The sequence below is a fragment of the Crocodylus porosus genome, unplaced genomic scaffold (assembly GCF_001723895.1).
Source record: "Crocodylus porosus isolate Cpor-Errol unplaced genomic scaffold, CroPor_comp1, whole genome shotgun sequence".
In the NCBI taxonomy this organism is placed as follows: domain Eukaryota; kingdom Metazoa; phylum Chordata; order Crocodylia; family Crocodylidae; genus Crocodylus; species Crocodylus porosus.
The window spans coordinates 41,278,798-41,290,384 of record NW_017728949.1 but is presented as its reverse complement, the minus strand read 5'-3'; the positions used below and the strand labels follow the sequence as shown (position 1 = coordinate 41,290,384).

General features: G+C 40.7%; 1 long non-coding RNA gene across 1 annotated transcript in view; it reads right to left on the bottom strand.

Annotated features, from left to right (window-relative positions):
* The window catches only part of LOC109323186, a 23,019-nt gene extending 11,647 nt beyond the window's left edge, over positions 1-11,372 (bottom strand). Inside the window, exons 1-2 of the long non-coding RNA XR_002104570.1 lie at positions 11,359-11,372; positions 3,011-3,014 (exon numbers count right to left, since the gene is read on the bottom strand). This is a non-coding gene — a long non-coding RNA (uncharacterized LOC109323186). The remainder of the gene's footprint in view (positions 1-3,010; positions 3,015-11,358) is intronic.
* Positions 11,373-11,587: the final 215 nt, after the last annotated feature.

Here is an 11,587-nt window from a genome sequence, read left to right as displayed (position 1 = left end):
CCCCCAAGGCTGATCGCCAAGCCAGGGGAGGGTGGGGGGAGTCCCCTGCATGCTTGGTGGTAGACCCAGAAGTGGACCAGAATTACTTCCAGTCTACTGCTGGGTCCACCACCAAACAGAAAGGGGGACCCCCCCATGCTCCTGTGGGACACTCCATCCACCCCATCATCCCAGCATTCACGAGCCACACTTGGTACCTCGAGGTATGTAGAAAAAACATTTAAAGCTGTGCCTAGGGCCAAATCTCTGATTCTCTGAATCAGAATCAAATATTCAGATTTGGATGCGGCCAAATCAAATCAGGACAGTGATCCAAATCAGCAAATTGAATCGCTGTCCCCCAAATCGGGCCGAATCCGAATCAAATACAGCCCACTTTGCACAGCCCTACTGTTTTTCTCTAGTTTCTATTACAGCACTAAGCTACAGCAAGAATGTTAGTAAGTTCCTGGTGCGTGCACTGGGAGAGCTCTCTCAACCAAGGAGTGCATAAAGAGCCTCATGCTATACACGGCAACATAGTTTAGTGCTCCTACAAGACAGCACATTCATTTTTAAGCATTAACGTGAAACTATTAAATAGAAACAATTGTGGAGTGTGTATACACTGTATCCTTCCACTAAGAAAAATAGCTCCCACAATTATAAAGAAAGTAGGAAAAGATTAAATTTTTTCCCAGTTTCTAACCCACTCACTTTTATAAGATTCCCTAAACTCCTAGGTTCCTTTTCCCTCCTCTTATGCACTAGAAACTATGCTGCCCTTTTAGCAGCAGTTTATGGACCAGAAGCAAACTTAATTTCTATTATAAAAAGAAACGAGCAGTTTCCAGTGCAGTCTTTATAGCTGCCAATCCCTTTAGAATGCTCAAGCCCCACAAACTGTCACTGAAAAGGGAGGAGAGCAGTGACCTCGAAATCTCACTTTTTTTGCCTCATTCCTGTCTCAGTCTTATCACCCATCTGCTTCTCTTCACATGTTTCCCACATCCTTCTTATCATCTTTGCTCCTCTATTAACTCCCCTCCCCCATCCATTTGACATAGCCACTGGGATTTAATGTTGACATCCCAGCTGTGCACTAGTGGGAACTGGAGCACAGTTTTGACATTACCCAACGGCCAAATCATGCTTTAGGCAACTGGTGTCCAGAACCACAGTCATCTTTGCTCCCCCCCCACCTCCAAGCCAAGGTTCTTTTCCGTCTGTTCTCCCCTTCCATTGTGTTTTTCTAGTCTCCACCTGTAAACAGGATTTTTTTATGTTGTGGGGAGAGAAGGATGGGGGTTAATGTGTTTATGTGCAGGCAGAATACTAAAACAACTTAGAATTTTGTTCTGGGTGCTCAGACCTGACAATACAACAGAGTCTACAATTCTGGTCAGGTTTCTTTCACTGCTTTCAGACCACAACATTATGATTCATGTAAAGGGTTAACATTCAATAGAAAACAATGATCCTTGAAAAATGCATGGTATCCCTACAATGCATGAGATGCAGGCTTGCACACACCCAGGTGTAGTTTATTCCATATTTTTATGCTTATTCACTTGAATGTGCACATCTCTTAGTAACCAGTTCTTATCAGTCCACCTCAGTATTTCTCAGATATACACAGGACAATATTCACCCTGTTTTTCCTTCATAAAGAGTAACCCACAAGACAGCATTTAACATTACGTTTTTCTGAGGCATAAAAAATAGTCATATTTAAATCATTCTGACTGAAATAAGATTAAAGAAACAGCAAAACGAAAGTAAAGTCTGTATAAGCGACTACAGTATACATCTCCCTTGGAATATATACATGCTGTATGAATTGCACCTAACAAAATGGTTGCTGTTCTTAGAGACAGGCTCACTCCTTAGAAATAGGGAAAAGATTTTTAAAAAGCATCATAATAACAACTATGCACCACTGAACCTACTTGTGCTTTGACTTCTGTATGTTTCTGCAAGAGAACGCTTACATTCTAGTGGTTAGGCAGCTTAGGTGAATAAAGGAAAGAGTAGGAAAGAGGAAGGAAAACAAACCATTAATGTTTCTACAGTTTGAGCACTGAAATTCTGAACAGTTTCTTGTTTAGCATTTAAACATCACCATGCTTATTTATAAACCACAGAGACACAAAATATTTATTTAGACATTAGTCTACTTCTTTGATAGCATTTAACACATTAATTGTATTATTCTCGTCTTGAAAAGAATAGGTAACCTGAAAACTGATGAAGTAGGAAGAAAGTTGATGCTTTATTCCTAGAAGTTGTATCTAGTTAAGATATTACCCTCCTGCACAAACCAAAAATTCCACCTATCTTTATTATACATCTTTGATGTACTGATATCACACACTGAACACAGCATGCCTCTCATGAAACTTTGCTATGAACTATTTTTCCCCTAGTGCTCCTATTAGAACAGCAGGAGGTACAGTATACGTTTGTTACAACTAGAGAACAACAGCTGTGGGTCAAAGAAAAAAAAATCAGAGACAGTAGCAGCATCAAAAATATTTCTGTTTCATCATGAAAATAAGTGTAGAAGAATCCTTCAAACACCTAATGTTAAGTATTAATGTTAGATATTAAAAGTTACAGACATGATACTTTACCCAATTATAAATCACTCCAAAGTAATATAAGAACTTTTGTTATAAGCAGCTTTTAGCAGTTAACATAAGCAAAGGTATCTGCAGCCTTACCTTTCACACAGGTAATAAGACAAAATTGCTTCTACTAAGTTTAGACACAGGAAGGTATCAAACAGAGTAACGAGATTCAATATCTGAAATATATCAGTCTCATGACATTTCCTAAACCGTAAGTAATGAAAATGTACATGGCTAGTGTGTCACTGTGCATTGTTCAGTTACATATAGTAGTCCAGCAGCAACATTCAGTACCATGCCCATTTTAAACAACATATGTCATCTAGAACCCATTTCTGGGGCACAAAGTGGGTGGCAGATCTTCCCCATTAGGGATTACTTTTCAAAGGCAGAGGTTAAACTTTTCTATACTAGAACTCCTAGGTTAGGGACAAACATTCAAAAAACCTGAGCCTGAATTGATTCAATCTTTACAGGTCAGTCTAACCTGGCTAGGCCAAACCTGTTTGTAACTGTACAGACTCCCCCTCTGGATAGAAAAAATTCAGGCACATGCCTGCAGTGGCTCAGGCTAGAAGATGGGGGTGCTAGAGCAGCCTTCCTTTCCCTTTCATAGAGCTGAGCTGGCCCAGCAGGGCACTATGATTAATGAGGTGTCCCCTCCCCTCCTGAGCAGCCCAGCAGGGAAAGTTTATTACCCCTAAACTCAGTGTTTATCAACCCATTAAGAAAACAAAGCCTCTCTCCATTAGTTCAAATTCTTCGTAAACAGATTTTCCAAGGAAGGACATTACCAGCTGCCTGTTGATTAGCTCCAAAAAGCCAGTCTGCCTTTGTTGTTTCCCACAGCATAGACTGTAGCCAGCAGCCTACAGTCTCTGCCAGAGTTGCAGCCAGGGAGCAGAGAGGAGGGGTCAGCCCTGCTTTGGAACAGGGAGCCCTGCCCTGCCCAGGGAGCACACCTGGATGCTGAGGGAGTCTGGTTTATCTTAAAGTAGCACAGGGTCTGGGACAGACATTGCATAAACCAGTTTGACCCCAATCAGTTAAGTCTGATACTACATTCAACCAGGTTTATCTCAAACCAGTTTCAGCCATTTTCAAACTGGTTTATGTGCACTGAACAGCTGTTCTCTTACAGTTTTAAACCAGTTTCTGATCACTTAACGTCTATCCCAAGCCCTAGAGAATAAGTTTCATTTCATATAGCTATAAAGAGAAGGCAAGCAGGCAAAGACACATTGCTCCCCTCAAGATTTTTCTGCAACTGCTTGGTTAGGCACCTATGGCATAGGAAAATCCTTGGGTCATGCTTCCTGGTCCCAAGCCTCAGGGGATGGGCCAGGGGCAAGGTGGGGAGGAGCTGCTAGTGTTCCCTGTGCCCTGGCTAGCACACTACCCCCTTGGGACTACAGCTAAGCAAATAAGCCCTGAAGGCCCTTTTCTTCTGGTGCACCCTGCAGATACCAGGCACAGCAAAGGACTAAAATCTGGTCTCCTTTGTTGTTCATTCTCTTCTTTATTCCATATTATTCTTTTCTTCAGTCTTTTTCTGTACAGAATTTTTTTTTCCTATATAAGCACCTTTCTTTCCTCTCCCTGTTCCTCTAATTCTCTTCCTCATCACATTCCCCTCCCCCTTTTACATTCCAGTCATTCTACCTCACTCGCCAACCTTCAGCGTGGAGAAAGGAATTAATCTCTCTACACTGGGCATTAGAGACAGGATGAATCTTCCTACAGTCCTAATTCTCATCCACTGGGAGGATGTAGACTGTTGTGGGGGCCTGTGTCAAATCCAGTAGGGAAGAGGCTGCTCTGTGCAGTGAAAAATCTGCTTGGTTGCACAGTAGAGGAGTTGGTCATTTGTGCTGTTTGCAATGCAACATGCCCCAGGTCTCCAAATGTCTAGGAGTTTGGTTTGTTTTTGTTTAATTTGGGTTCTGTTGCACTCTCTTCTAACAGCCTTTCCACTGAAAAAATCTCTTTCTGTACATACTGCTGCGATAGGCAGGGAAAGACAAAATGCTTGTATGGGCCTATAGGGAAGCTGCCACTTCAGACCATGGGAAGACAAAGGAGAAGGGTGCTATAGGGCTGAAGAAAAGGAGACAATGGGAAATTGGGAGGGAATTGAGTTTTAATTGCTGCTGAGGGCTTCTTTTTTTTTTTTTTCGCTAATGTTAATATTTCTGATCATTTATTTCTTCTGTAAGAATATGGAACAGCCCCCTGTGCGTTTAGAAGGCATGGAATATAGTGCTTCCCAAAACAGGCAGAGATGATGCTGTTACTTGCCAGATCTTGGCACAAGGCTGATCCACGTGAAACATGGAGAGAAGAGTATGTGTGCAAACATACTTCAAACACATCTATCTATATATTACCTTTGCCCATGGTGCTATCTCTGTACAGAGTGGTGCTCTCTTATTTTATGACTGGTTACAAATTAGTTCTAGCAGGGCAAAATCCACAGCTAAGGATCATGTGGACTTTGCAGTCTCTTCCCCCTGATAGTCTGACCATACAAAAAGTGGAACTGGCAAGAAGACCTCTGCCCTACCAAGTCACCCTTCCAGTATCTCAAAGTATCTTGGGAGTGGCTAAGTGCAAAGTAAATGCACCAGAACAGCGAATCTGGTGCAGAAATTATACCGCTCCCTGAATGTTTCACTCTCATCTCTTCTAGTACTCAAGTACCAAGAACAAACTATTCACTTTAAGCTCTTCAGGGCAAAGACTATCAGGTCCTAAGGTAGTTGAAGCCTCTGGGTGCTACTATCAAAAAAAATTATGTAGATCCTCTCCTATACAAGAATAAATAATCCTTAGAAATGACCCCCATTGTTATTTGTCAAGTGGTTCTCCCTGCTGTGCAAGTACGAGGAATGAGAGAAAGATAAACACCTTGCACATTTGAGTGTTGCATAAATAACAAACAAATGTGCAGCTGTTAGTAACAAGGCAAAGAAAATGTGGAATGCAGATACTGATGCAGGAAGAGGCAACAATGAAGTACACCAAAGGTACAGGCTGTCTGATTGGGGTCACTTGGCAGAATGAGTATGAATAAAACGTTTTGTTTGTTGCGTTGCAGAGATCACAGCTGGACATTTATCCGACTGCCTGATAGAGTTCTACTTACAAATAATTGAAGAACACCCATTGTAAGTATGTCTTTAAAAATAAGCACAAAACACAAATAAAGTTGAGGTAGGCCTAAACTCCTGTATTCAGATCCAAGCTTTCCTATACAATTCTCTTCACTCGAGAAGTCCTACAACAGGCCATTCACTGACATCCTTCCATAACACATACCTATTGCTGGTTTCTTGTAGGAAAATACTAGTGGTGGTCTGTTCCACCATTTACTGGGACATCAGACAAGCCCACTGGTCCCCCAGGGTGGTGGTGAGGAGCAACAGGCCCTCACTATGCATACATAATGTAGCAAGGGGAAATGCATATTCTTGCAACTTAAAAAAAAAAAGATAACTCATAAAATTCAATCACTCCTTCACAGCATGACTCAAAATGTCCTCTGCTAACCCTGACCACATAACGGAAGCTCAGCCAGCCCAACCACTGAAGTAAAATGACCTAGGATCAAACATGCTAAATTAACCCTGTTAAAATTATAACAAATTCTGTGAATTTAATCTATTTTTCATCCAATCTGGTAATCTCAAAATATATAAAAAACAAACTTCAGTTAAAAGTAGCTCTCACAGAATGGTTTGTTCAGCATTAGTTTAGCAATGAAAGAAACTACATCAAAAGAATGTGTAAACTTTCTGATTTCCCTGTACAAAAAAATTACTAGTCACACTTAAGGCTCCAAACTTCAACAGATATATGCATGTGCTTTGCTTTATGTATCATGCATAACCCCCTAGAAATCCCTAGGCTGGCATACTGAAGTATAAGACCCCAACTGAAACCCCAGTTGCATTTGTGCAGGTATATTCCTCCCCTGGGCAGATACAGTTGCAAGATCAGAGCTTAATTGACTGAACAGAGAACTAGCTTCCCTATCCTGTAGTCTGATCCACACAGGAAGACTCTGCACCTGTGTGGAGCCCCACTGAGGTGAATACAGCATAAGAGTTCAAACATACACCTGCCTTGGTCTGATTACTGGATCATGGCTTTACTGACTTCAGAGGGAAAACAAACTATACACAAAGAGCTGTCAAATGCACACAAACAAACTAAAAAGACAGGGATGGGTTCCTTTCCTTTAATCTCTTTTAGTCATGGTATTATTAAGTATTCCTTTTAACAAGAGTGAGTGATTTTGAAGTGGACAGTGTATCTAGAATGTAGGGAGATCCCACACAGTCAGAGATTTACCATCTATAAATATACGGCTAGACAGACACGGTTTTTTTTAAAGAAGCCTTAATTTTCTGAAGCACGGCATGTCCAAATCCCAGCATAAGAATCTCTTCTGTACAACAAAGGTCTCCTTGTTAAAATTCTGCACAGGCATGTTTCCTGTCCTCTCCCTCAGGTACCATTCTTTCTACATACACTACAATAACAACTGTTCCTTTACTAAGATTGAACACAATAACCAGGTTTTTGTAGAGGATAATTAACAGCCAGCAGTGAGTCTTCGCATTTATTCAATGGTGTATGAATGAGTTATGAAAATTCTCTTTACTGGAGAAATAATATGATATCATACTGTTCACATATGTTTTGCTTCTTGCATGATATTGTATTTTTGTTTTTTATCATTTCAAATGAGAAATAAGTACATAAATATGATTATACATTCATATTTATACAGCTATTGCTATATATATTTGTCTAGTTTTCTGTGATTAATAAAGCCCTCTATTCATAATTTTCATTGCACCCTGATTCAGTGCTCATTCTGAACATTATTGAAAATTGCTATGCCCTGGTCAGCCCCTCAGTTGTTTCAACCTCTATAGAGTTCAAGTTGAAATTCTGCTGCTGAATCTACACAGCCTTCCCAGAGCCTTCTGCAAGCCTAGAACCACAAGGTTTTCACAATCACAAAAAAAAAAAAAATGGTCTCAAAATTTATAAATCCAACATGGTCACCATTAAAAAAAATGCTAGTTGTTTTTACAGTGGCAAGTGCACTAGTGCTGTCATTTCCCAATGTAAAAACAGAGTCCTTTGGTTAAACAAACCAAGTTACCTTATTCAGCAAATGCAGACCTACAGGTGAGCGTGCTGGTCTGGAATTCAGAATACCGGAGTTCAATGTCCTGCTTTATCATGGATTTCCCAAGTGACCTTCAGCTGGGCCAGCGACTTCCCAAGGAGATTCAGAAGGGAACTTAGATGTTGCAAACTGATGTTGCAACATTTTAATGGTAAGCACCAGGGTCCCCTCAGCAGACTCCATTATCCAGAGTGTGGTTATATGGGGCCTCCATGTGGTTCCTGTACAACACGTGCTGAAAGTTAGGTGCCTCAGCATAGAGGTCACAGCTTGTGCACTGAGCTGGGAGCTACGAAGCTAGTCAGTAGGAAATGCTAATAGGCACAGGTACTGAATCCCACCCCTCTCTAGGGAGATACCTGCCTCCCTTTGTGCATGCAAATCGAAGTGTGCCATGGGATGCCATACAATATCAGCACTGTTAGGTGTGAAAACATGGCCAGCAGCCAGAGCATCTCCTGGGAGGACCAAGCCTGCCAAGGCCCACTACTGTGGCATGCACCGTGCTGCTTTTTTTCACAGCGTGTTTATTTTGCTACCAGGATTTCCGGGTAGCAAATTTGCAGTGCAGGGCACATTTTAACATCCCAGACATGTAGTTTGTGGCACCACAAACTGCACATGCCTGCACGACTGGATCTGGCCTCTGATTCTATGGTACAGAGAATCTCACATCCTAGGCAAGTGCTCTAACCACTTGGTCCTTCCATAAATGGAGAGGGAAAGGTTACAACCATCACTATTTCTTAATGAAGCCAGCTGCCACTACAAAACTACTTGGATCATGTACCAGATTAGGCCTCTCAGGGAACAAGTTAGAGAACGCTTTGTTTCATCAGATCCTGACAGGCCTCAGAAGCAAAACTGGCACTGGCACTGAGCAGCTTGGCACTGGCAGCACAAAAATCTTCCTAAGGATAGGAAAAGCTGGGTTCAAAGTATGCAGGGAACTTTGCTGGTGAAAATTTAAATACCTATAGGGTTAAAGGATTGCTCTTTGAACCTGAATGTGGCACCTATATTCTGCCCAAGTCCCACTTGCCTACCCCTTAGCTTCTCCGTGGCCTAGGTCCCATCTATAAACTCAGGATATTTTCCAACCCTATCTTCATTTAAGATGGTGAGGTCTCTAATACTCTGGCAGAGATGGCCATAAAAGAACCTTGAATATATGAAGTAGTATCTCAGATGTCACTCTATAGCAGTTCTTGGCAAACAGTGACTTCTTTTAAAGGTTGCCACTGTAAACGATGGCTAAATACATTTTGACTATGCTTACAACAGGCAACTTGTCCCTCTGTGATCCTATACTTCATAAGATGATTGCTCTCCTCATTCTGCCGTTTTTGAAGAGTTTTATACTTCCTTTCTCTTACTCCCTATATAGTTCCCACTTTTTGTCTGCCTACAAAGACTGTCAACCAATCACTGTCAACCAGGGTGCCATCACACCCTGGGATGCCTTAAGATGCTTTCAGGTGTGCCATGGGGTGCCACACAGTGTTAGCACTGTTTGGCGAGCAAACATGATCCACAAGATAAACCCAGAGTTTTTACATGGGAATCCACAGTGTTAAAAACATTCTGACCTGTTGTGGTCTTTCTGAGTTCTGTGCAACAGAAAAATTACTCTATTATTTTTCTGTTGTCAGAAAAAGAATGAAAACTAAGAGCTGGCATTTTCTGAGAAGCGCTTTGAGGCTATTAAGGGGTGCCTTGAGTCTAAAAAGGTTGAGAATCACTTGTCTATCCACAGTTGCAGATATCTCTAACTCTCTTTTTGTGCTCTAATATCCATTGATGCATCAAATGTCTGGAGGTAAATATAAACCACACTGCATTGTGCTGAAATGTATGTAATTCTTAATTCAAGAGATTTCCTTGGGCTTTTGATTTCACTAAAAACTATTCCATTGTTCTTTCTACCATTCAGTGGCTATAGGTGTGTGTGTATTTATATATATAGCCACTGAATGGTAGATCTATATACACTATTCATCTATATATAGATATATCTGTATAGATATATATCGTGTGTGCGCGCACGTGTGTGTGCATGGTTTGACAAAGAGAGAGAGAGAAAGCAAATTACTTATTGTTACAGGCTGGGAACATTTTAATTGGGATCATAAATATGAAAACACTTCTTTCTGTTGTGAAGCCAATAAACCAACTGTAGTATAATTTCAAATAAAGAAACACTATGCTCTTCAAGTTGAAATAATAGTGCGACCTCCAATAAAAATGAGGGAGGAAAAAGCTGTGTAGACAGGTAGAAAATATCTATTTTATGAAAGAAAGCTTCTTCAGCATATCTTCTTCCCCTTAATATTTACCAATCTACTAGGATATGCCTAAGAATAGAAAGGAACAGGTTGAGGAAATGTGTGCTTTCATTGCACAGCATAAAAATTGACAGAAATGTTTCCTGATTCACAAAGGTATTCTAGTGGGACAACTGTTAAAATATGGCATGTCTGTTGATAGCATGCAAATTTCCACAGAGAATGTATGTAGACTTAATGGCTTTTCATTATAAAAGAACTCAAGCTGAAATCTCATGAAGAGTTTGCTTAGGATCTTGAAACTGCACAAATTATCAGAATCAAAAGCTGAGGCAAAAAGGAGGGAGACACTGCTCCATTCAGTGCATTACTAGGATCATCTCAACTGTGTGAGTAATTGCTATACAGAAAAAGACTTTCACAGACTGTTCTTATACAAATGTAAAGAATGCATTTGTGAAGAGAAAAGTGAATGAGCCTACTGAGTATCATTCCTTCTGGCAAGGCATCAGCATAGTGCAAGCAATTTGTGCTGCAATAGAGGCCAATAACTAGAAGAACCGGGCACCTGTAGCAAGCAGGAGGGCATTTAAAGATGGTGGGAAATTAATTGAAGCCTCACAGCAACCTGCCATGATTAGATAATGTGGTAAACGACAGAATCCAGAAGTGGTTGATCCATGTGCAAGTCTAGGGAGTCCTGGAAAGATGAAACTATACTGCTATTTTGGGACAGTGTAATCAGTGGGGGGCAGGCACTCACCTGACTAGTTAGGACATATTGAGCTGTGACTAATCAGATATGAGTATTAAATTTCCAAATGATTGCTATTGTCTCTAACGCAAGTTAATTGTATACTACTTGCTAGTACACACAAGAGCTTGGGGAAACACAAACAGGAAAAAGCCAAGGAACTGTGGGGAAAAAAAAGCAACATGGTTATTTTACTGAATTAATCATAACACACAACCTACTCATTTCTCTAGAAGTGCCATGAACAAGCAACTTTTCAGTATAGTACAGAGTTTACTCAGGCCTGAAACAGGGATGCATCCATGACTAGGCCTGAGCATTTAATTCTAGGTACTGAACCTCCAGTCCATTCTGTATCTTGTTTTTAGTTAGTAGTGAAGATAAACACTATCAGTGGAGCAAGTCATTCACAGCAAAACATCTGTTCAAAAGCAGCAATTTTGAGAGAGGATGGAAAATAAATGCATTCCAATCCTCTTCTGCACCACAGCAACACTTACAGGTGACCTACAAAGGGAAAGGTTGAAGTTGTGATCATTTTTAAGTTCTTAAAATAGGCCTGAATATTTTTTCATTTAAAAATAAGAGCAGTAGAGGGAAAGAATCCATGTAATTAATAATTATTACCAGTATTTAATTTAGCTTCAGTTTAGCATGGACACTTCTCTGGGTGACAGAGCAGTGAAGTAACAAGTAGTGAAAGCAGAGCAACTGAAACGAAAGTTTGTAATCTGAC